This window comes from Hypanus sabinus, chromosome 31 (genome assembly GCF_030144855.1).
Source record: "Hypanus sabinus isolate sHypSab1 chromosome 31, sHypSab1.hap1, whole genome shotgun sequence".
Lineage (NCBI taxonomy): Eukaryota > Metazoa > Chordata > Chondrichthyes > Myliobatiformes > Dasyatidae > Hypanus > Hypanus sabinus.
In genome coordinates, this window is record NC_082736.1 from 19,583,502 (window position 1) to 19,610,098 (window position 26,597).

The 26,597-nt window shown below is 42.3% G+C and overlaps 1 long non-coding RNA gene across 5 annotated transcripts in view; it reads right to left on the reverse strand.

The window, feature by feature from the left end:
* Positions 1-26,597, reverse strand: part of LOC132383927 (uncharacterized) — a 129,054-nt gene that overhangs the window by 96,610 nt on the left and 5,847 nt on the right. For 4 of the 5 annotated variants that reach the window (XR_009508803.1, XR_009508802.1, XR_009508804.1 and 1 more), the window contains exons 3-4: positions 7,982-8,131; positions 5,375-5,481 (exon numbers count right to left, since the gene is read on the reverse strand). This is a non-coding gene — a long non-coding RNA (uncharacterized LOC132383927). Of the gene's footprint in view, positions 1-5,001; positions 5,482-7,981; positions 8,132-26,597 lie in introns of those variants that run through there. The other variant, XR_009508800.1, reaches the window with a different exon arrangement.

Below are 26,597 nucleotides of genomic sequence, written 5' to 3' on the forward strand. Positions count from 1 at the left end.
TTTATCAACTTGCTGTTCCCTGTCTCTCTTCCAGCGAACTTGGTGGAGATTGTGATCCTGTCCCAGGGAAAGTGCGGTCTCTCCAAATGTATCACTCGCTACCTGATGGGAATGGCAGCGGCCGATCTCCTGGTCGTTATCTCGGATCCGCTGCTGAAGTGGACTGCTCAGCTTTATTTTCCCGGATCATTCTTGCGGATCACTCCTGTGTGCAGACTCGGTCAATGGTTGATTTGTGCGAGACTGCGGCCTCAGTCTGGCTGACTGTCGCTTTCACTATCGATCGATTTGTGGCTATTTGCTGTGAGAAGCTGAAAACAGAATATGGCACCGAGAGAAAGGCGGCTGTGGTTATCGGGACAGTGCTGGTCTGCTTGGAGACTGTCCCCCGGGGTTTCATATACCGTCCTAGAGAAATAATTGCCGGTGTTCCCTGGGGTTGTGTTTATACACCGAGCTACTAAACCTCACACTCATGGGCGGCATTTGAGATGTTTGACCTTATTTTAACCCCTTGTCTCCCATTCATTCTGATGTTGGTGTTCAATATTCTGACTGTCAGGCGGATTCTAGTGGCCAATCGAGCCCGCAAGGGGCTCCGGGGACAAAAGAATGGAGAGAATAACAAGGACCGGGAGATGGAGAACCGACGCAAATCCATCGTTTTGCTCTTCAGCATAACCGGTAGTATCATGTTGTTGTGGGGAATATACGTGGTATTTTCTATCTACAGGCGGATTTCAATGAGTTTTGTTTATTCCGTTACGGATCCCCGGTACATCACAAAACACACATCGGCAATGTTGCAGAGTCTCAGTTCTTGCACTAACACGTGTATTTACGCCCTGACTCAGAGCAAATTCCGAGAGGAAATGAAGAATGCAGTGAAATACCCACTGAATCGGATTTTGAAACTCATTAATGATTAGAAATAAATGCTGTAAAATAATATAATTCAGCTACCTTCATGTTCCCTATTCTATCCCCCCACATTGTGGAAACAATCTGATGAACAGAGTTACGAAACTAACAGGAGAAAACCCGCAGATGCTCGAAATACAAGACAACACACACAAACTCAGATCCTGATGAAGCGTCTCGGCCATAAACGTCGACTGTTTGCACTTTTCTTCACAAAAAATGCTGGAGGAACTCAGCACGTTTGGCGGTATCTATGGGAAAGATTAAACTGTCGACGTTTCGGGCCGAGACCCTTTACCAGACTCATGTCAACTGGTTACTCTTTTCTCGTTTTGTGTGCTTTGCCTCAGAGTTATAAAACAGCTGTTTACAGCTTATCCCGATGGAATCACTGACCTCAATATCCCTTTGATATTCGTTTTGCGCTTCCGGTCCAACCCTGTTAAATTGAAGTTTGAGGCGAACCTGTTACCCTGCTTCCCGGTTCTAACAAATCTGCCCAAGCTTAGAGTATATTTTCGTCTCTATCAACCACTCCAGCTCCCATTAAAAACCGGCCTTCCTTTCACCTTCTTTTTCCTTTTCCTTCTCAACCTGGTGGTTTTCCTTCTCACTGTCAGATTGAACTATCTTCCTGTAAGATAATGTTCCTGTTTTACAATTGAGACAAACTACCGTTACGTTCACTTGTCTCTCTGTGAGAGATAGAGAGATAGAGAAAGTGAGTGCGACTAGGAGACAGCGCGAGGGCTGAGGGCGCGAAGGAGAGAGCGAATGAGACATCGCATGGAAAGGGCGCGGGAAAGTACGTGAGGGAGAGGGCGCGAGGGAAAGTGTGACATGGAGATGATGCTAGAGTGAGCGTGACCTAGAGGGAGTGCTGGTGAGCGTGAGGAACAGCGACGGAAGGATACATTGCGATGAGGAGGGCGCACGAGGGAGTTGGTGTGAGGAGGGGTTGCGATTGGAGATGGAGAGCAAGTGAGGGAGAGCGCACAAGGGACAGGACACGAGGAAGTTGTCGCGAGATTGAGCACTAGAAAATGGGCGTGTGGGAGGGGCAGAGAAAATAGAATGAGAGAGAGAGCGAGAGCGAGAGAGAGAGAGAGAGAGAGAGAGAGAGAGAGAGAGAGAGAGAGAGACACAGAGAGAGAGAGAGAGAGGGGGAGAGAGAGAGAGAGAGGGGGAGAGAGAGAGAGAGAGAACAGGTTGAGTGACAATACACTCCATCACTGAGATTGGCTTAAGGACGATAAGTATTATTTTAGAATATGTACAGCTATAGCTGTAAACATTTTTTTGTTCTATCTTAAATCGTACAAGTTGTGTGGTTTCAAAACGTGTGGAGGCTTCTTCGTTTACGAGTGCATAACTAAATACCCTGAGCTGAATAAAGAAATATACAATGAATGTATATTAAAACTATTTTCATTACAAAGAGGCTACCTGAAGGCACATTAATATACAGAATGGAAGGATATAAATCACATGGAGCAAACACTTTAGCAGGGGTGGGGCACGGGGACATACATGAGTATCTGTGGAAATGACTGAGATTGCAGGATTGTGCGTTACACCCATCATGCCAGGGGCAAGGATGTCTCTGAGAAGCTACAGGCCATTCTGAAAGGGCAGGCTAAACAGCCAGAGATCGTGGTCTTTGTTAGAACTAACAACAGAAGGACAAGGTCCCACAGATTATTTAGGGAGTTGGTCAGAAAGTTAGGAAAAATGAACACCCTGGTTGTGATTTCAGTGTCACGTGCTTGCCAGATAAGATATGGGAAGTTGGAACAGTTAAATGTGTAACAATCTGGTGCAGGAGGCAGGGCATCAGGAGCACAGGTCATTGGGCTCTCTTCCAGGATAAGTGGGACCGTTGTAAGAAGGATGGGTTAGGGTGAAGGTGAAGTAAAATTCTCACAGGGATGCTTCCTGGCGACACACTGACGATTTTTATCATGTGTCATGTGGAGGGGGAGTTGGGATCCAGAGCTACAGGTCAGTAAGAAGCATTGAGCAGAAGGTAGAGATGAGGTCGTGGAACCCTAAAAGGAACTTAATAGGGGCCACGTTAATCAACACAGTGGCACTGTCGGGCAGAAGTGAGTTTATTTCAGTGCAAGTGTAGAGCAGATAATTCAGATGTACTCAGAGCGTGGCACCGTAATTCATCCATTACAGACATCTGGCTGAGAGAAGGGTAGGACGGGTATCGAAATATTCCAGGATTCATATGACTCAGACCGTGCAGAGGGTGGTAAATGAGTCAGGGGAGCTGCATTGCTGATCAAGGCAGAACGTTACAAGTTTGAGCAAATCCCAGATGTACTTCCAGTAAGACAATGTGGGTGGAACTTAGGAATCAGAAAGGTGCAATCAATGTGATGGGATTATACTGTAGGACTCCCAATAGCCAGTGAGAGAGAGACACAGATATGTTTGCAGCTTATCTATTGTTTTTGCATCATCTCATTAGTACCAGTGGGTGAATAATCTCCCCAGAATGTCTGGGACTCCCTTACCACCTGAGGCCAAGACGGGGCATTATTTATTGGGTGTGTTCAGGAAGTTTTCCAGAAACTGTATGTAAATAGTCCACCAGGGAGGGTGAAATACTTGACACAGTAATGAGAAATGAGCTAGATGATTAAAGCCTTATTGAGAAAATTTTTACAGATTATAATTCAGGAGGTTTTCAAACGGTTATTGAGAAGGATAAGTCTGGACTTGCAGGTAGATCAATGTAAATTTGTGGAAGGATAATTACAGCAGAATTGGGCAGGAACGATAGAGAGTAGTCTGGGAGCTGACGTTAGTGGTTATGTCCATGCCTGACATGTGAGAGTCATTTACTGTCCAGCTGGTCAGTATTCAGGACTTCCCCGTCCCTGTGAGGAAGATGGAGAAGGGTGAGGTCATTCAGGAACTGATGGTGATGACAAACATGTATTTGTTTAATAATGTAGGAAGAGTCATATTTAAAGACGAGGAAGATGAAATCAGACAGGGTCTTGGAGGAACAAACAGGAAGCAAGAAACAATTCACACAGTGAATCAGGAGAGTGAAGAGTTACCAGGAGGATCAATGAGAATTCCAAGGCATCTTACGCAGACACAGAAAATAACAGTAGAGTGGGGAGGGGACAGGAACACACCAGGACAAAGGTGGAAATTTATGGCAAGAGCCAGATTAAGCATGTGAGGTAGAAAATGAACACTGGTGATAAACAAGGAGAAGTACAAGGAGGGAAGCGTGATGAGAAAGGCGTGTGATCATATTCTCTGGTGTGTTGATACTAAAAAAGAGGTTCTGTTGGGGCTGTCAGACCATTTAGTTGGGTCAATCCTTTGGGAGATTTAGTCCATTGTGGGACACAGACCACATGCTGTTAAATATGATGTTTCAACTGCCGGCAACGTACTGCATGAACAGAGATCTTAAAAAAATATGGCACACACTGGAAGGGCAGGGAATGGTCTGTCCCTGGGATAAACATGCCCTGTGTATGTGACTGTTCAAGAAAAGTCAACATTTGACTACAGGGACAGTGAACTTTAGAATATCTAGACCTTCACTATCAGGACACGGAACAATAAAACTCACAGCACTGTTAAGTGAGCATACGATCCTGTACACACCCAGCACTGTACACCACTATTAAATACTAGAACAACAAAAAGTACTTCAAGGACAGAGAACTGTACAACCGTGATAATGGACGACAATTCATGAACGCTATCTATCCCCTCAATCCCTCAGAATGTAACAGAGAGTTGACAACGAAGAAACTTGAAGGACGTGTACTTCAATTTACAAATATTTTTGAATTGCTGCCGGCAGGAAGAGCAACAGAAATGTAGGCAGGTTCTGGAAAGTTCTCTTAACAACAGAGTAGTGAGTGACTGTAATTTCCCCAACTTTGACTGAGATCGTCTTAGTGTAGAGGCTCGGAGGAGTGGAATTTGTTGGCATCCTGGAAATATTTACGCATTTACAGCCTCTACTATGCCAGTTTGTGCAGATGTAGCATGTCATTTAAAACTTCGATAATATTGTCTAGATATATAGTGGAGAATTGTCTGACTGGTCTGGTTTAGAAATACCAATGCCCATGAATTCAATAACAATTGAACAATTGTGGATGCAGCCAATCCATCAAAGGTAAAGCCGTCCTCACCACTGAACACACCTACAACTACAGCTGTTACTGGAAATCAGCAAGCATCACCAAGGACACAATGATCCATCAAGAAGGTGTTACTGGAGCCTCAGGTCCCACAGGATCGGGTTCAGGAATAGCTATTACCCCTCAGCGATCAGGCTTTAGAAGCAGATGGGATAATGTCGCTCAGCGCAACAACGAATTCACATTCAGGAATTTCACCGTTCATGTTTTTGATAGTTACTGCATATTTATTATCATTTTATTTTGTTGTTTTGTTTACTTACACAATTTGTTCTATTTGTTCTCCTTTCTTCATTGGTGTTTTGTCAGTCTTTGATGTGTGCAGTTTTTCATTGATTCATCTGTGTTGTTTTGTATTTACTGGGCATGCCTGGAAGGAAATTATATGGAGAAAATTGTATTTTGACAATAAATTTACTATCAACACTGAACTCACATAAAATATCTTGTGAGGATTGGTGGAGTAAGATAGGGCTTTTTCTTTTTGGAAGGAAGCTGGATGAGAGGTGACTTGATGCAGGTATACAAAATGATAGGAGACATCAAATGAGTGGAAATTCAGAGAACTTATCCTAAAATGGAAGTCCCTAAAAGAAGGAGACATAATTTTAAGTTGATTGGAGAAAAGTGTAGGGGCTGTGGGGATGTCTGAAGATACCTTCCAAACACAAAAAAAATGTGAAGTTAACTTATCTGGATGGCAGTAAAGGCAGATGCATTAGAGACTATTAATAGACCTTGCAATGGGGCATGACACTTGCAATTCATGATTTTTAGTGGGAGGCCATTTTGACAATACTCATCTTCAAAGAAGGACACAAATCTTGGGGGAATCTGCCAAACTAAGGGCAAGCTAATGATCACCTACCACCTTGAACTTCATCCTCAGCAGCCCCACCTTCTTATCCTGACCTCTAATCTATTTTTTCCAGTCTTGTTAAAGGACCTCATTCGAAAATGTTGACAGTTTACTATTTTCATAAATGCTAAGTTCTTGCAGCATTTTATGTGTGTTACAAGCTAATGAGAACTATGTTAGTCAGCACCTGGGGACAGCACAGATCGAGAGCAGCTATAACTCACACGTAACCTATTTAATGTGGAGTGTTTCTAAATTCAAATGGTTTATGTGAGGAGGAAATACAAGAATATACACCTAAGAATATTACATGATCAGAGTGTTGCAAATGCAGTCAAAAAGGAAACGGAACGATAAGGAAAGTTTAGTAAGTGGAAATTAAACAATGCCCTTTCTTGATGAATATGCAGCAATATGCAAATTAAACAGATAATCTGATGTGCTGAATGATGGTAAGGGAGACAGAATGACTTTGCTAAGCAAGCCTGGAGGGAATACCTTGTACATATATTTAAAAAAAACAAAAGGGGCACTACAGTGAATAGCTGGAATGTAGACAACTCAGTGGTCGAGGAGTAGAAGTATGTCTGGAGCCCGAATAACAGATGAAATTACCAGATTAATCAGAACATAGGTCAGGTGGCAATGTAGGGAGAGGTATGGTATATGCAGTGGTGTACTCATGAAATCTTAGAGTTCCTTTTTCAGAATTTCTCACGCTTTTGGAGTAGCAAGAATGGCAGTAATGACAGTGCCATGCTCTGCCTCAGGATGTCAGGGAGTCAGTCCTAAATTTAATGATGCTGGTAAGGTTTGTGACCACCAGTAGAGAACAGGGAAAGAGCCGCACAGTGCAGGGTCCCAGAGAGTCTGCTCCCCACACAGCACTTACATGTTTTGAATACTGACCTCTCAGGGCACACCAGCAGCAGCCAGGCTGCTGGCACTGACAGTGTCTCAGATGCCCAATAGAGGAGGACGGGATCAGTCTGGACACTATTTGAGAGAAGACGCAAGATTCTGTGGCTGTAAAAGAGATCCGGGATGGTGTGTTGCCACTTGAGTATCAGGGGCCGGAATGAATCAGAGCAGCTGCTAGTGGTGCATATAACTTGGTAAAAAGAGGGTTGAACTTGTAAACAGTGAACAGGGGGAATTAGGGAAAAACACTTATAAAAAAACAGTAATCTCTAGATTACACTCAGTGTGATATACAGGTGAGGATAGAAATGGTGATTCAGATGAATATTTAACTGAAGGGCTGAGACAGGGCTGACGATTGATGTTCTTGGATTACTGCAATCTCTTCTGTAGTAGGAAGACTTGCACACAAGAGCTGGATTGCTCCTGAACTGGAGGGGGCCCAATACCCTTTAGATTTGTGAGTGATGCTCAAAATAGTGTAGATGGGAGTGGCAGTCAGTGTGACACTGAGCAGGAGATAATACTGTCGCCAATGAGAGCAAATTTCGTGAACAGTAGAGAAAGGAATACAGACAAAGGAGAGGAAAGACACTTGGGTTAAACAGCTTTTGCTTCAGTGTAAGAGGCCTGACAGGTCAGTTGGATAAACTCAGGTGTGACAGTCTCTGGGGATTGCTGTATCCCTTCTTTTAAGTATAGGCCAATGATTTGGGAGACAGAATTAATGGAATTGTTGTCAAGTTTGCAGACAATTTGAAGATTGATGGAGTGCCGGTATTGTTGAGGAAGCAGGGAATCTGCTGAAGGACAGAGAGATTGGGAGAATGGGCAAATAAATGGAAGTTGGAACATCATGCCGGATACTGTATGGTCATGCATATAAGCAGTAATGGTGTCGACTACTTCCTAAGCAGTTTAAAAGTTCAATTAAAAAAAAAACAGAGGTGCAAAGAGACTTGGCAGTCCTCCCGTAGGAAGTGTAACTTGCTGCATGATTCGGTGATAAGGAAGGCAAATCAAATGTTAGAAATAATTTCAAGGCGACAAGCATACCAATACTAAATCCACTCACAATCAATGAACTTACTTTCATTGACACCTCATCTCATATTCTCAAAATGTATTGCTTCTTTAATTATCGTTTCTTCTTTTTTCATTTGCACAGTTTGCTGTCTCCTTCACTCTGGTTGAGAATCCTGGTTGGCCAGTTTTTCATTGATTCTGTTACAGTTATTATCTATAGAACAGATAACAGTTATTATTCTATAGATTTGTTGAGAATACAAAAAATTAATCTCATGGTTGTATATGATGCCATATCGACTGCCTTGAACTCTTCATTGCTTTTGTAAAGATTATGTTTATTTATCACATTTGCATTCAAATGGAGTGAAAGGCATCTTTTCCATTTTTATTAAATTGTGTCTATTTGCCTTGATCACAGGACAGTAAACCAGTAGAATCGTTAATTCCATCAAAACGTTATTGTAAAGCATGTCGGGAGATGGGTACAAGGATATTTGCAAGTCACTGACTATGCCTTGAAGTACAGTTAAACCAATCATGACAAAATGGAAAGAATACAACACAGCTGTAAAACTACCAAAAGCAGACTGCCCTCAAATACGGAGAGATCGTACAAGGAGACATGTGATGGAGGCCACCAAGAGACTCATGATAATGCGTAAGCAGGAAAAAGCTTCAGTGCCGAGATGGGAAAGACTGCACATACAACGACTGTTGTCTGTGTGCTTCACCAATTTTCTTGCATTTCAAAATCTTTTCACGAAGTTGCTTGGAGTGTTCTTTTATCTTCATGGTGCAGCAACAATTGAAGCTGGTGTATTTTTATGGGAGTCAATTGAAACATCCTGACTGCTCACAGTTATCTTCTTTTAACTAATTATATGAATAATAAAGCCAATTGGCTGCAGCAGTGATGATTTGTTGTGCCATATTAAAGGGGGAGAATACCTGTACAAAGGATTATTTTCTTTTTATCACTTTGTATTTAACATTTTCATTTTGTCACGAAATAGCCTGACTGTTACTCAGTGTCGGAATAGCCAACATAAACCATTGTGAATTTATGTTGTAAAACAATAAAACATGAAAAAGTCGAAGGTGCTGTAACAGTGGTAACCGATGTTATCTTTGATCCTGGTGCTGTGTGTTCTCACTCCTTTCTGTCAGCTGCTAGTGTGAGAAGAGAGAATGACAGGGGTGGGAAGTGTCTTTGATTATGTAAACTGCTTTCCCGGGGCAGCAGGAAATGCAGCCGGTGTCAGTGGAGGGGAGGAACGCTTCTGTGACAGACCGGGCTGTGTTCACAAAGTCCATCTCTGAAATGACTTCACAAATTGCCACACCTCACTCATACAGACTGAAAACCATTTACCATTCCTCGGTCTACTCCCCAGGCTGCTCAAGAATCCCTTGTATCAGAATCAAAGTCAGAATCAGTTTTATTATCACCTGGAGGAGGTATAGAAGCACACACGTATTGATTCAGGCACAGCTTATTTCCCTCTGCCATCCGATTGCTAAATGGACATTGCCTTGGACATTACCTCACTTCTTAAATATATATTTCTGCTTCTGCAAAATTTTTATCTGTGCAATAAACCTATGCTGTAATTGATTTACTTGTTGTTTTGACTATTTTATATTGTTTTTCTTCTTCTGTATTCTGTATTGCATTGAACTGCTGTTGTTCAGTTAATAAATTTCACGACACATACAGGTAATAATAAATCTAATTCTGATTCTGATTTGGTAACTTACCAGCAGCAGGTCAATCCGATAGTTGATAACATAGAAAGTAGAGAAATACAAGTAGAGCAATAACAATAATTATATGTGCATATTTAAATGATGAGATACAGTGCAGATACAGAAATAATAGGTATGATAATAGTGAGGTAGTTTTCATGGGTTCAATGTCCATTTAGGAATCGGATGGCAGAGGCGAAGAAGCTGTTCCTGAATCACTGCGTGTGCGCCTTCAGGCTTCTGTACTTCCTTCCTGCCCCAACAATGAGAAGAGTGCATGCCCTGGGTGATGGAAGTCCTTCTTTATTGATGTCGCCTTTCTGATCACCGCTAGTTGACAAGTTCCTGGATGCTACGGAGGCTAGTACGCAAGATGGAGCTGACTAACGTCATAATTTCTGGAAGCTTCTTTTAGTTCTGTGCAGTAACCGCCCCCTAACCCCATCCCACCTTGTTATTTTGGGACAAGGATAGATCCTCAAAGGTTGTTGACTCCCAGGGACTTGAAATTGCTCGTTTTCTCCTATTCTGATCCCTCTATGAGGGTTGCTTTGTGTTTCCATGACTTAACCATGTAATTGTTAATACCTTCTTCATTCTTACTTTTAGTTTGAAGATACGGATGGGAACATATTCTCAATTTCACAGTTTAGTGATGTATTATGAAAGAAAGGGGAATTTTAGTGGAATTGACTGGATCTAGCACAGGTGCAGTGAGAGAATCTGTATGACAGAACAGGACCAAATGGCAAGCGGGAGTTTTTTTTTTAATGTAATGAGTGTGACTGCAGATATCCAGAAGAAGCACGTTCCTTTTAGGGTGCAGGATAACCTGGCAAGTTTAGGAAACCTTGGCCAATGAGAGATACAAAGGCTCTGGACAAGAAATAAAGGAAGCACACACTGGCTTTAGGAGGTCAGAATCAGGCGAAACAGTTGATAAGAATGAAAATTACTAAGAATACTCTTAAGAAAGAAACAAGGAGGACAAATCATTGCCTTGTTATTGATCAGGCTGGTCAGGAGGTTCAATAGCTACAGATAACAGTGTGGCTTGAGAGAGTGAAACCCCGTAAAGATCCGTTGTTACGTATCCAGGCAACAATAAATATATGAGTTCGGCAAGGGTTTATATAACAAACAACACGTTTATTAAACATTGAAAACTAACCCCCCAAAAGTAAACAAACACTAACATAACCGGAAATCAGCTGCTGTGCGGCAGCTTAAACAGTTCTTAAAGCGATGCAGCTCAAACAGTTCTTAAAGCGATGTTGCAAAAACAGTTCTTTAAAGTAGTATTGCCAAAAGTTCCAAAATGCTCACAGTCCATTTAAAAGGATAGACTTTATAAGACGATTTAAATTCTCTTTCACGTCGTTTTGCTTGGATCCCCCAGGTCGAACTTTCCACGAAGAATTTACGAAAAGAAACGGATTAAAGGCACTGACCTTTCCTTTCACACTGTCCTCAATCTTCTGCTATCCCGCAGAGACTAACACGAGAACAGTCAACGAAATCCTTTCAAATAAGGATTAAATCAGGTGGAAACCGTTCCTCCGTCGAAAATAGTTTCTACTCGATCTTTAACTCCCAAACTCCGATCTTCACTCTCCACTGATGCTCAAACTAGCAGTATTGTAAAGAAACCGCTGGCAATGACCTATTAGATAAAACTTCATCTTTCAACTAAACAGCGTCGTCACATTAAATCACGCAGCGGCATGAAGTCAACGTGGCAAATCCAGCCACGAACTGCCCCTGCTCACAGGGTGGGGTCTTCCTTTTATAAGCCGTAAAAAAAACTGTCACATGATCTCTACTGGCGGGAAAATGACATCACTCCGCCATCACAAGACCATTACCTCAAGTCCAGTATAGCTTCAACCCCAGTCACGTGACAAGGGTACCACTGTCATGTGTCACGAGTACGTAACACAGTAGAGTCTCCGTGTCTTGAGCCACAGGAAATGGGTGGGAACATGAAATTAATTAATGAATATTTCTACTTTGTGATTACTGAGTATGATATCATAAATGCTCAATGGTTAATGCAAACTAGGGGATTTGCTTTGGAGGACATTCATATTACCAGCGAACAGTTATTAGCAGCGTATAGTACATAAAGGTGAATGAATCCTCAGGGTCTGACCAACTGCCTTGTAGAATGAGGGAGGAAATTGAGGAGGTCCTTCTGAAGACACATGCGTTATTGCCCACTGAGGGTTGCCGCCCCCAAACCCAAAGTGTGATAATATTGTTCCATTGTTTAAAATGGACAAGCCTAGAAACTGAAGGTCTGTCAGCTGGACATTAGTACAGTACCTACAATTCCACCATATCGGTGTTTCTGCAGACCTAGAAATCAGAACTCCTTCATTTTCATCCAAATCTTTTTACAAAGAACAGATTTCAATCCTTACAGGCACCATTGTTGTCATGTATCCATTTAGAATCACACCTCTCTGAACCATTAACTTGTGTGTTCTCTGACCAAGCTACACTTTGAATATATTCTACAAAATTTCTACTCAGTTCATGTGCCTTCGTGCTCTGATCAGGCGACCATGAGGCTTTACGAAAGTCTACATGTCCTCTATCCAGTACCCAGTGCTCGAACTTGAAAACGTTGATCAAGTTTGCAAGACGTGCTGTTGCCACTGGCTCATACGAATACAGATTTTCTTCCAGATACAAGCGGATCCTATTGTTAAAAATCTTTGTCAATAATTTTCCTTCCACTAATGTCAGAGTCACCAGAGTATAGTTTCCTGTCTTGTCTCTATTACAGTTCTTAAAAAGCAGAAATTTCCTTGTCATTTTCCACTCTTCTGCATCCTCGCCTGTAATTAATAGAGCCCTCAAAATCTCTGAAGAGCTTAACAACATGCTTTCTTGTCTTAGGTATCCAAGAACCTGGGATATATCCCATCCAGCACCTGTGATTTATCCAACTAAATGTCCTTCAAGTTCTCCAAGACCACCACTTTGTTATCAATGTGCTGTGGAATATCAGTAAATCCTTTCCTGATCTTTCTAACCTCCATAATATGTTTGATGAAATTGATATAAAACACCAATTTGGTATCTTGAACACTTCCTCTGGCTCTAGGCATGTGTTCCTTTCTCTACCTTCTCCATGGTGCCACTTTTGTTTGTAATATATATACAAAATGCCTTGCTACTCTTTGTCAATTTTGTTCTGCAAAATAATTCCACGCCCCCGCACACTGCTAATTTCCTGCTTAGGTCGCATATTGTTGCATGTTCGTCATAGCCCTTAACCAATTTGCAATTCTTGCATGTTCCTTATGGTTTCTTTTCCTTTTTGACTGTTTCCCAGATCTGCATTTGTGTTTTCCTTGTCAGGGACTCTGCTTAAATTTTAAACCAGTGAAATTTAAAAAAGCCCCGTATCGGTTATGAGTAACTTACTGACTAGTTGCTAGTCTCTACTCTCCACACCCCACCACACCAGTCTGAGGAAAGGCAAATGTCTTTGAAACAGGATTATTGCATCCTTGCTGACAACTTCTATGTTCTATATATACACCAGCGACTGTGTGGAAAACAGTGCCCCTCAGGTAGCCTTAAAATATTTCCCCTTCTTCTGAAACAATGATCCTGTAATTTTAGGCTTCTCGACACTGGCACAAAGATTGATCACCTATTCATTTTGTAAACCTCTATAAGGTCACCAGACAGCTCCTTACTCTCTCGGGAGAAGCGTCTGCTGATAATTCCAATCTTCTAGTGTCTGTAACATCCTCATCCAACTTTTCTACACTTTCCAGCTTCATGACATCCTTCCCACAACTGGGTGACCGGAGCTGTGCACAATTTCACTTTGACTTTTACAGTTGCCATGTGACTTCCAAAATCCTGTACTCGATTCCCTACTCAATGGAGGCAAATAGGCCAGACATTTTCACCATTCTGACTACATGTGTTGTCAATTTTAGTGAATGATGTTCCTGTATTTCATGGTCTCTCCATTCTGCAATACTCTGCAGATCCTTCCCTGGTTGAACTGCTCGAAATACAACACCTCACAATTGTTCATGCTAATATCCACCTCCCATTCTTTGACCGACTTCCCCAATTGATCTCGATCCCATTGTACTGTCAGAGAATCTTCACTGTACACTCTAGCAACAATGTTGCTGTCATCTGCAAAGTCAATAATCACCCTGTGAACGTCACTGGTCAGAGGCCTCCAACCGGAAAATACCAAACTGCCACAACCACCCTATCTCTGTCTCATTACACCAAGTCCATTTTGTAATAGATATATTAGGCAGAATCTGGTTTGGCACGCCCATTGCTGATTCTGGCCCACTCACACAATGACCGCTCTGTTTAACTTCTTTTTATTGAATCTTGCCACGTGCCTAATTATGTATAATCGAATGTATCTTTGGGAAATGTGACACGTGGAATATGCCAATTACCTTAATTTAAACTCCGTCTCACTTTACATAATCTGATGAATGTTTGGAACTGAGGCGCACAAAATAGTTAACTGCAAGAAACCAAAATATCCACCTGCAGTGTTCTTCAAATCCAGAAATAATAAAAAAATTCATAATTCTGTATGACAAACACTAGAAATCCGCAACTGAGAGGAATGTGGATGCCGGGTAACAGAAAATATTTTTTTTTTAAAAAAGGAAGATAAATTATTGTAAAATCAGGAGTGGGATTGACATACAAGAGGAGGCTTTTGGCAGACCAGTCCTTATATGGAATTGTGGATCAGGGTCTAAGAGAACACACTGGACGATTCATCCAATGAGACAATGTAGATAGAGATCAGGATACGTGAGTTGCATTCACTGATGGGGTTATACCAAAGGCCTCCCATATGGCAGCAGGAAATAAAGGAACAGAAATGTAACAGGTAATGAAAAACGTAAAAGCAACAGGGTAGTTGTAGTGGGTGATTAATTTCCCCAGAGCTAACTGGAACTCCCTTAGAGCCAAGAGCTTAGGTACCTTGTTGGGCGTATCCTGGGATGTTTCTTAACAAAGAAGTAGATATTCTGAACAGGAAAGAGGTTTAGAAGACTCTGTGTTGGGAATGAACATGGGCATTGATAAAACAATAACTAAGTACAAAACTCGACCTGGAGTTAATGTGGTCAATTGGGATGTAGCTAATTGTGACTGTGTTGGGCAGGAACTGGGGAGAGCTGAATGGGAGCAGCTGTGATTGGTCAGTCCACATTGAACATGTGAGCGATGTTTAAAGGTAATCAGGGCATAATTCAGAAAAGACTATTTTCATAAGGAGAAACGATGAGATGGTAAAGTCTGGCAGACCGGCATGGTGAGAGATGTTATACATTCAGACTGAAAGAAAATGAAAGATAAGAAACGCGCTAGAAGTATAACTTGGAGATGGCCTCTGGCAATGTGAAGTAAGCAAGAGAGCAGTTAAAGGGAAAATCAGAAGGGCCAACACGTACAAGAAATAACTTTGGTGAGGGGGGCACTGTAGAGAGGGTACGACATCACAGGGACAAAGGGGAGAGTATATGACTGGATCCAGAGTAAGTGGGCGAGGGACTAAGTCAGTACTTCACATGAGTATTCATCAATTTGATCATGAAGGATAGTGAGATCAGAGAATGGAATGCTGATATTGCAGGGCATGTTGTTCCTCTGGCAATATAGCCGAACCAGGAAATTATAGACTGGTAAGACTTAGATTCATGCTCGGGAAATTGTTGGGAATTATTGTTTGAGATAGAATCTCTCCTAAAATTTACGAGGGTAAAAGGAGGATATAAGGATTTGGAAGGAAAATGAGTAAAATCCGTAAATTCACTAGGTATATTCATAGGGAAAGGGAAGTTAGAGAATCATTCACTCTGGAGATGAGCATGACCAATTGTGTGCGGAAGCAAAGGAAATGGAAGAGGTTTTCCATGGATATTTCTGACAGTCATTTCACCATTGAGAAAATAATGGAAAGTGATGGATATAAGGAAATTGCAGGACTGAGATGTGATTTGTAGACCACATTCAAATTGGCAGGGATCTATACTGCAGGCCTTAAGATGCATTAAGGTTGTTAAATCTCCAGAGCCTTATCAGTTACATTCTTGTACTTGGTGAGAAGCTGGAGAATACACTGTGGATGCCACGGGAGAAATTGTCGCTGCATCACAGGCACTATTTGAGGATACACATGATTGGAGAGTGACTAATGTGGAATTGAGTGTTTTGAGGCCAAGTCTGTAGATGAACCAAAAATAGATGGAGAGGCAGGCAGTGCTATTGAAGCAGGGAACCGGCAGTAACACTTGAACAGATTTAGAGAACGGACAAAGAAATGCCAGATGAAATACATTGTAAAAAACTGAGTGCTCATGTACTCTGTGAGGAGGAGTAAAGGCATAGACTCCATCTAATTAGGGAGAGAACATAAATCAGATTTACATAGGGACTTTGGTTCCAAGTGCAGCATTTACTAAACATCAAGGAGCACGTTCAGTTGGTAGCAAGGAAGGCAAATGCAATATTTGCATTCATTCCAAGAGAACTAGAATATAAAAGCAAGCATCTAATGCTTGGGCTTTAGTCAGACATTATTTGGAGTATCATGAGCAGGATTGGGTTAGTTTTCTAAGAAAGGACGTGCTGCCATTGCAGAGGCGACATGGGAGATTCAAGAGAATGATCCCAAGTCTGAAAGATTATAATGATCATTTGATGATCTGGGCCTGTACTCACTGGAGTCCAGAAGAATGAGAGAGAACCTTATAGAAACACATTGAATATTGTTTTTATTCTTTATTCTTTGGAGCGTAGATGGTTGAGGGGGGATGATAGTGGTATTTAAAATTATGAGGAGGATAGATAGAGTTGATGTTGATAGGCGTTTTCCATTGACGGTCGGGGAGATTCAAGCAAGATGACATGAATTCAGAGTTAAGGGGCAAACGTTTAGGGGTAACACGAGGGGGAACCTCTTTACTCAGAGAGTGATAGCCGTGTGGAACGAGCTTTCAGTGGAAGTGGTGGAGGCAGGTTCGATTTTGTTATTAAACACAAAAAATAGATAGGTATGGAAAGGAATGGAGGGATATGGGCTGAGTGCAGGTAGGTGGGACTAGGTGGGAGTAAGAGTGCGTCATGGACTAGAAGGACCGAGATGGCATGTTTCCGTGCTGTAATTGTTATATGGTCATACTGAAAGGCATTGCTATGAGAGGATATTTCCAATAATGGTAGAATCTAGTACCCGACCACACTCTCAATACAAGTATCTCCCTCTAGAAAAGAGTTAAGTAATTTCATTGTTCAGGAGATGAATCAACAGAATATATTGCCACAGATGGCCATAAAGACAGTCTGTCGGTCTACATAAAGAAGAGGTTGGTAGGTTTTTAATTATGATTAAGAGCATTAAATTTGATGGTGTCAAGGCAGGAGAATGCGGTTGAGAGGGATAATATATCTGGCATTATGGAATGGTGGAACACACTGGATGGGCCGAATGGCCTAATCGTATTCCTATGACTTAAGTCTTACAGTTGTATGTGGTACTATTGTTTACAAACGGTAGTGAAAATAGTTAGACTGATATCAGTGGTGGGTGAATTGCCAAGGTGTTTCTGCGGTCTGATGCAGGACAGTCAGCACAGCCTTGTGAAAGTGAAATCAAGTCTGACAAATTCTTGCAGTTCTCCGAGGAGTTTCAAAAGAAGGTAGATGAGGTTACGGCTGTTGGTGTTGTCTATCTGGACATCACCATGGCCTTTAACTCTGGTCTGGAAGGTTGGATCTGAGAGATGGAATCCTGAGATAGTTGATTATTTTCATAATTGTCACCGTCTCAGAAACTAGAACCTGGTGGTTGAGTTATACCTCAGAGTGGAGGTGCACTGGGGCCTTTCTTGTTTGTAATTTATATCAACACTGTCCAAGTGAATACATAGTTCACTAGAAGTAAAATCTCAGGGAGATACAGTGGTGAAGATGGTGTTTGACCTGCTGTCTTTCATTATTCATGGCACAGAGTATAAGAGTTGAGTAGATTTGTTGTGTATATATATATATATATATATATATGCAGGAGGGAAAAAATGTTGCTGGAACCTGAGGAGTCTGAGTTACAAGCAGCGGTCGTACGGACTAGTATTTTATTCCCTGGAGCAGAGCAGATTCAGAAGTGATCCTGATAGAGGGGTGCAGATCACAGGGAACATAGACAAGATCAAAGCACATAGTCTTTATACCAGAGAAGGACTGGTAAAAACAAGAGGGCAGGTGTTTCACATCACAGGCAAGAGATTTAAAAGGGTGATAATGGGGAAAGAGTGGTGTGTATTTGGAATGAGCTGCAGTCATTGAGGTAGACATATTAGAAGCATTTTAAACCATCTTGGTTCGCACACGGACAGCAAAAATTTGGAGGGCTATGGGCTCAGCAGGGCCAGATGGGATTGGGTCATCAGTCGTCAGTCAGCAGGGAGAGGTGCAGCCAAAGAACCTGTTTTCCACATTGTATTAACTCTAATTCTCATTAACTCCAAATCAAAGTAATAGCAGGACCCTGATGGAACTGAAATACGGGGAAATTATGGGCTGCAGAGCATATTCCTCCGGAAAATGACAGAACTGTACAACATGCTAAAGCGGTACAACTATTAAAACCATAGAACCACAGAACATTGCAGCACAGATTCAGGCCTTTCGGGTCTTCTTGGCTGTGCCAAACCATTTTTCTGCCTCGTCCTACTGACCTACACCTGGGCCATATCCTTCCAAACCCCTCTCATCCATACACCTGATAGAACCATAGAACATTATAGCACAGAAATAGGATTTTGGTCCTTCTTGAAGATAACATTTTGAAAAGAATACTGCAGCTGTATAAAACTTCGGTTAATTTACGTTTGGAGTCATGATCTGAGCTGGTTGCTATATCACAGGAAGGTCAGTTTCAGTTATAAGTTGAGGTTGAACATGCGCACATTTTTTTTTACTAACTCTGTTTGCTCAATCTCCCCTTATAACTGTTGAGTTTCAAAGGCTGAGCAGAGAGCTATAAAATAAATAAGGTAGACAAAGTCCTTTATTAAGGCAACAAATGTCAAGGACAGAGCTTTAAGTTAGAAATGGAGAGGGTATGTTTAAAATAGTTTGAACAGCTGAGTTTCTACTTTTTTCTCAGAAACTGATGGCTGCCTGAAAATGGCTGCCAGGAAAATTTGAAGCTGATACATTAGTAATGCTTAAGAGGAATTTAGTCAGACACAAACGGGCAGGGACTGGAGGGAACTGGATATGTTCAGGCAGATGGGGTGAGTTTAATTTGTCATCGTGGTCAGTGCAGACACTGTGGGCTGAAGGGCCTCTCCCTGTGGTGGACTGTCCCACGTGTGTTGTGTGCTGAAGCAAAGACAGACACTCACTGTTACTGGTCGGTAGGCAGGACAGAAGAAGCTGACGTTAAGAGTGGATGCGCAGACATTCAGTGTTAAATCTATAACTGGGTAATGGAAAAGAAACCTCTTGTGAAGGAAAACAATAAAGATGTATGCAGAAGGAAAGGGAGCGAGATATAAAGCTAAAACGAGGGAAACTGCAGATGCTAGAGATTCAAGCAACACACGCACACTAAATGCTGAAGGATCTCAGCAGGCCAGACAGCATGTATGTGGAATGAAAAAAAAACAGGACATCTGAAGGGTCTCAGCCCGAAACTTCAACTGTACTTTTTTTCCGCAGTTGCTGCCTGGCCTGATGAATCTCTCCAGCATCTTGTGAGATATAAAGCTAGGCAGATTTGAAAACAAATGTTGAGATGTTTAATAGTGTATGTTTAATAGGAAGACTTGAAGATGGTATGGGAGTTAATGGCAGAAAATAAAGAGATGCAGATTAATAAAGAGGTTTTAACCACTTTGACAATACTTGGGTTTCCACACAGCTGGAGTACTGTCTGCAGTTCTGGTCGACAAACTTTAGAAAGAACATGGTCATTGTAATGGGTGACCTGAGGCTCTGGTCCCCATCCCCTGCCAATCCCAGGGAGCAGGAATGAACCTCCCTGACAGTGTAGAACAGGTTTACCAGGATGTTGTCCTTTCTGTTGTAAAATCATAAAGTATAGGAGATAAGCTTCTTGGCCCATTAAATCTGTTCTTTCATTTCATCATGGCTGATCCATTTCCGACTCACCCTCTGTACCCAGAACTCCCATTAACCCATCGTGTCCTAATAATCATGAAGGTATCAACCTCTACCTTACATATACTCAATGACGGCCTCTGCAGCGGTCTCTGGCACCCAATTCTCACTCCATAGGAAACATCTTCTTCAAATTCACCCTATTCAGGACTTTTAACATTAAGTAGATTTCAATGAAATCCCCTCTCATTCCCATCATTTCCAGTCAGTTCAGGCCCAGCACAATTAAATGGTTTTCATATGATAACCCTTCAATCCTGGAATCATTCTCGAGAACTTCCTCTGAACCCTTTCGAATGTCAGTACACCTTCTTTTAGATAAGATGCCTAGAATTACTCACAGTACAAATGAACCTTCAGGGAACTCTGCAGGAGGATTCCAAAGTTTCTTCGAACTTAAGATTTTGATTTTTTTCCCTTTTTGGAGAAATAGTGTGCGCTTTTGTTTTTTCTCCAAAGTCGATGAACAATCTTCTTGACATGGTATTTCACCTGCCATATAGTTGCTTATTCTCACAATCTAATAAAGCCTCTGTGCTTCCTCAGCACTGTCTGCCCCCTACTTATTTTGAACTGCAAATGGCCACAGAGCCGTCAATTCTGTCATCGAAATCATTGACATATACAGTTACATAAAAAGCAATCCCAAAATTATTCCCCTATAGAACACCACTAGTCACAGCAGTCAACCAGAAAAGGCTCCCTTTATTCCACTCTTTGCCTCCTGCCTATCAGCCATGTCTCTATCTATGCTCTTAACTTTCCTGTGTCAAAGGATATTAACATAAACAACCGTTTGTGTGGCACTCTGTCAAAGGCCTCTGGAAATCCAATTAAACAACACACAAACATTCATTGTTTTTTCTTTGACTATCCCACCTATTTCTTCAAGGAGTTTCAACACATTTGACAAACAAGATATGTGCTAAAGGAAACCATGCTGACTTTATCCTATTTTATCAAGTGTCGCCAAGTAGCCCGAAAATATGTCCTTAACAATCGAGTCCATAATGTTCCCAACCATAGAGGTCAGACTAACTGGCCGATTATTTGTTTCTTCTGATTCCCTCCCTTTATTAAGAGAGGACTAACCGTTGCAATGTTCTCCGGAACCACGCCAGAATCCAGGGATTATTGAAAGATTATTACTGAACCTGCCACAATCTCTTCAGTTACCTCTTTCATAGAACTGATGAAGAAAAAAATGATCCAACTGATTTATTACCTTCAGATCTTTCAGTTTCCAAAGGACCATCTCCCTGGTAAAGGCAAATTTATTAATTTCTGGCCTCTGATTCTGTTTTGGATTTCCAGCAGACTGCCAGTATCTTTCACAGTGAAGATTGATGCACAATACTTATTCAGTTTGTCTGCCATTTCCCTGTACCCCATCACTACATCCCCTGAATCAATTTCCAAAGAACCAATATCTACTTTTGCCTTTATTTTACACTTTGTACCTCTGAAGAAACTTTAAGTATCCTCTTTAATAGTAATGGCTAGCTTACCTTCGAATTCCATTTTCTCCTCTCTTAATGACATTTTTAGACGTTTTCAAAACGTTTTGTAAATCCTCTGAGTGTCAGGGACGTTTTAGAGCAGCTACTGAACAGTGTTCATTCAGCCAGAGGTGGTGGATCACGTCGGTACCAATGGACAGGTAGAAAAGGGATGACGTCTCACAACGAATATAGAGTTAGGAATTACGACCTGAAGAGTTGTAATCTCCAGGTTACTCTCAGGGCTGCGTGGTAGTGGGGATAGTGACAGAAAGTTAGAGCAGATGAATGTGTGGCTGAGGAGCTGCTGCAGGTAGAAGTGTTTAGGATGCTGGATCATTGGAAGCACCTCTGGGCCACAGTTGACGTTTACAAGAGGGATTGTTTTCACCTTCACTGGAGCCCTGTATCATGAGTTTCATTGCTGCCCCCTGATCGGGTTGAAATGAGATTGATAGGGATGTGAACCAGAACACCAGTCACTGAACATAGGGATTGAAACTAAGATCGATGTAAGGATGGATTTTGAGGCAAATCCGGATCTGACATGCGTTTGTTTAAAGACCAGCTGCACACTGGTTTCAGGACCAGTTTGTTCCAGTAAGTGGACGTGTCAAGAATGGCAAAGGACAAGAACCTTGGATGATAGAGAGGAAGTTAATTTAGTCAAAGAAGAGGAAGAAGCATAGCTCAGGCTCAGGAAGCTGGAATCAAACCGTGTGTTTGAGGACTATACTTAAAATGGTGAATGAAACTCAAGAACATTGGAACACTGCAAACAGTGATGAAAAAGATGCCTCGGGCTGCACTTTCTGAGTTCCAACATTAAGAGTGGGTACTCAGTTAATGGCAGGATCAGGAATAATATTGACAAAGAAAATGATGCTGGATCCAGGCAGATCGGTTCCCTGAAGCAAGGAGCACAGATTGACAGGAAGAAAAAGTCGGTCTATGTCGTGTTTGTCTTCATCAAACAAGCATTGACTTTACGCACTAGGACATTGTGTTACATGTTTCCAAATGCCGGTTAGGCCACATTGAGAGTACATTGTTCAGATCTGGTCACCTCATTATGGGAAGCATGTGGAGCAGAAGATGTGGGGGGGGGGGGTGCAGAGGGGCAGAGAATGTCTGGAGAAGGAGTGTGTTGCGGAGAGGCTCAACATGCTGGAACATTTACTTCAATTGGCATCAGCTCAGGAGAAATTTTATAGAAGTTTGAAAAAATGTTGGTGTAGACAGCCAGTAATATTTTTCACAGGGGTGAAATGTCTTCTGTTAGAAAGAATGTATTGAAGAGCAGAGGAAGAAACTGAAGAAAACTGGTGAGGACTTGGAATGCACTGTCAGGGTGGTGACAAAGGCAGAAAACAGAGGGGTATTTAGTGAAATTTAGTGACAGGCAGGAATATGTAGAGAAGTGACTGGTACTACGGTGCTGAAGACTTCGATACACCCACCCCTCCTATTTCATCCTGACATAAACCAAAGTCTGTTCTCAGAGCGACCCACCGCCGCACAGAGGGAGCCTCTCGAGAGATCTGACCAAACTGATCGTTTTTTTTACAAAATGTTCGTTTATATTCAGAGCCCTGGGTGGATTTTTTTTTTCTGTAAATACAGTCGGTTCCAAAGGTTAAATGTACCTTTGTAGACTCTCAAAGACCTCGATAGTTGTACCGTGGAGAGCATTCTGACATGCTACATTTCTGTATGGTATGGAGGGGCTACTGCACAGGACCAAATGAAGCTGCAGGATGTTGTAAATCTAGTCAGCTCTATCTTAGGCACTAGCCTACAAAGGACGCAGGACATCTTTAGGGAGCGGGGACTGAGAAAGGCAGTGTCCATTATTAGGGACGTCCAGCATCCAGGAGAAGCCCTTTTCTCACTGTTGCCATCAGGTAGGCGGTACAGAAGCCTAAAGACAGTGATTCGGGAATAGTATTGCCCCTCTGCCATCCGATTCCTAATTGGATATTGAAGCTTTGGACACTACCTCACTTTTTTAATATACAGTATTTCGGTCTTTTATATTTTCAAAATATTATATTCAATATACGCAATTAATTTTCTTCTTATTATTATTATGCTTTATTTTAGGTAATACTATTATTTTCTTTCACTGTTTCTTTGAACTGCTGCTAAATTAACATATTTCACATCACATGCCGGTGATAATAAACCTGATTTGATTCTGAAATGTAAACCACAAATATTATTATTCTGTGAGGCGGTGGGAATTGCTCATGAAGCAATGAACAGGGGACGTTCCCGCCTACAGCAAACCGGATCGGTGCATGGTCCAAAAGCAATGTGGAACCCAGACAACGCGGCCTTAGGTTGAAAGAGCAGAGTCGTTCAATGATTGGAGATTAAATTCTTCACCCTGGGCTAACTCCGGAACTTCATTTCACCACCCCGCGTCGAGTGAACCAGCTGAATCTCCGCAAGGGGAGAGAGCTCTATTCAACCGGCAGAGGGAAAATGAGTTGGAACTGCAAAGAATCAGTGTCTCTGCGGACATACATCAGATTACTTCGCGGAAGAAACAAGACAGAAGGAGACATGTCGTGGTTGTGACATTTGAAGGATATCGAATGGACAGAAATCACCCGCTGCTCAGCCCTTCCACGGACATTATGAGCGGCTCTGAAGAAGTCTTTGTGTAAATAGGTTCAGCTTACGTCGCTTCACTTACTGCCCCTGCCAGTTTTCTTGGGCAACTGTATGGCTTAGATATTGGGTAACACACCGCCCTGAGCGATAGTTACCAGCAGCTTGTTCGGCTCCTGTCGTTCTGGACGGCCAGCTGCAGGAGTCTAGGGATAATTCTGTTTTGTTTTTTTATTGTTTGTTCCCGGCCAATCCGAAGATTCCGGCTGCCAGATACTGGAGCACAGCAGCCAGATAGACCGGGGCTGCGGCACCCACTCGCTCAGCATAGTTTCCCTTTCTTAGGAGTCTGTGAACCCAGCCGACCGGAAACTGCAGTCCAGCCCGAGACGAGCGAGAATTTGGCCTTGGACCAGGCTTTGCCAGCGCCGCTTTTTCCACGTCCAAACACTTCCAGAAACACAGCACTGCTCCAAGGAAAATGAAGGAATGTTCACCCCTCCTCTAATTTCACATTTCAATTCCAAGTCCCATTCCCTTTCTGATATGCCTATCCATGGCCTCCTCTACTGTCAAGATGAAACCACTCTTAGGTTGGAGGACAACACCTTATATACCGTCTGGGTAGCCTCCAACCTGATGGCATAAACATTGACTTTTCTAAATTTCGTTAATGCCCATCCGCCCCTTCTTACCCCATCCCAGATTTATTTTTATATTTCCCTCCTCGCCTCCCTTTCTCTCTTTCTGCCCATCACCATGCCTGTTCCTCATCTTCCTCAGGTGTTCCCTTCGTCCTTTCTTTCTCCCTCGGCCACCCGTCCCATGATTTTTTCCCTTCCCCAGCTCAATAACCTTCCGCCAATCACTTTCCCAGCTCTTAGCTTCACCCCGCCCCCTCAGGAATTCTCGTATCATTTCGCATTTCCCCCTCCCCTTCTACTTTCAAATCTCTTACTATCTTTTCTTCCAGTTAGTCTAGACGAAGAGTCTCGCCCTGAAACGTCGACTGTACTTTTCCTATAAAAGCTGCGTTCCACCAGCATGTTGTGTGTGTTGTTTGAATTTCCAGCATTTGCAAATTCCCTCGTGTTTGTTCTCCAAAACCACAGCAATTGCTCCAACGAGAATGAAGGAATGTTCACCCATCCCCATTTCGTCCTTTTTATACCTTTGAAAATGCAAAGTGATGCTTGTGACTGGTGGAACAGTGCTTATTCTCATTGGCGAAAAGCAATGTCCTAATCGACGAAATCACCAGTCAGCAGCCCGCAAAGTTAGAAACACGGAATACAATCATCTACTCCTCAAAGTACACTGACATTTGGAAAAAGCCCGACAATAAAAAAAATAGTTCTTCAAATTTAATCTGAAATTAAATATTTGCAGATTTGTTTGACGATTTTGTTTGAAATTGTTTGGAGAAATTCGCATTTCTCCCTGTTACTGAAACCGGTAATAGTTAATGCAAATGTAGTTGGAGTCTGGGTTCTCAGTTCTTTAATATCTTTCATCCGAATAAAACTGACGCTTAGCTTCTGCCCGCGGTCGGTCATTGTGTGAACGTTATCAGGCTATGGACAATCGGCTCTTCTCAAACTGTGACCAGCGTTTATTCTTCAATTTTAAAAAAAGTTTTTAAATGAAAGAACCGTGAAGTTGTTCAGGCTTCGCAATAAAATGAGATTCAGAGAAGTTACCAAACTGTAACTAATAAACGCCCGAATCCACAGCTAAAGCAGCAACGGCAGAAATCTTCCGCTCGACATGGATACCAACAGGGACGGAATGATGGGGATGGGGAGGTTACAATTCCGTCTCAGGAATGTAAAGCTCCAGGATTATACGTGAAAGAGGAACCAGTTATTCCAATCGTAATGTAGCTTTTATTTAAGACCAGACATAAAATATGGCTAAATTTTAGTACAGCCCTTTCTGTGCAATCGTGAGTGGCTTATAAGCAGCCGTTGTGTTTTCGATCATCTCACTGGGGAGCTTTACTTGGAGCTGGTGTACTTGGTCACTGCCTTTGTCCCTTCTGACACGGCGTGTTTGGCCAGCTCCCCGGGCAGCAGCAGGCGCCCGGCGGTCTGGATCTCCCGGGAATTGATGGTTGACCGCTTGTTGTAGTGGGCCAAGCAGGAAGCCTCGCCCCCGATTCGCTGGAGGATATCGTTGACGAACGAGTTCATGATGCTCATGGCCTTGGAGGTGATGCTGGTGTCCTGGTGAACCTGCTTCACTTTGGAATAACTCTCTTTCCTCAATCTCTTGCGTTTTTTTCTTGCCTTGCCCACAGGTTTGGGCAAAGCTTTCTAGGCGCCCTTCTTACGAGCGGATTTCGCTGGCTCAGGCATTTCTTCTGTTGGTTTCAGACCCTGAATGAGCAGAATTGTCTCGAAACGCGAATTAAATAGGCAGCGCCCAGAGCAATATGCACTGAGAATAGCATGCTGAGGATTCCCGATGGCTATTTGAAGAAAGGATTCATTCAGCTAAATTATTTGATTGGATATCTTTAGGAACACTCAACCAATCAGAACTCTCTTCCACTGTCCAGTGTTCGTTTTTGGTAAAATTGAGGTCTGGGAACTGGCGATGATCTGGGGAGTT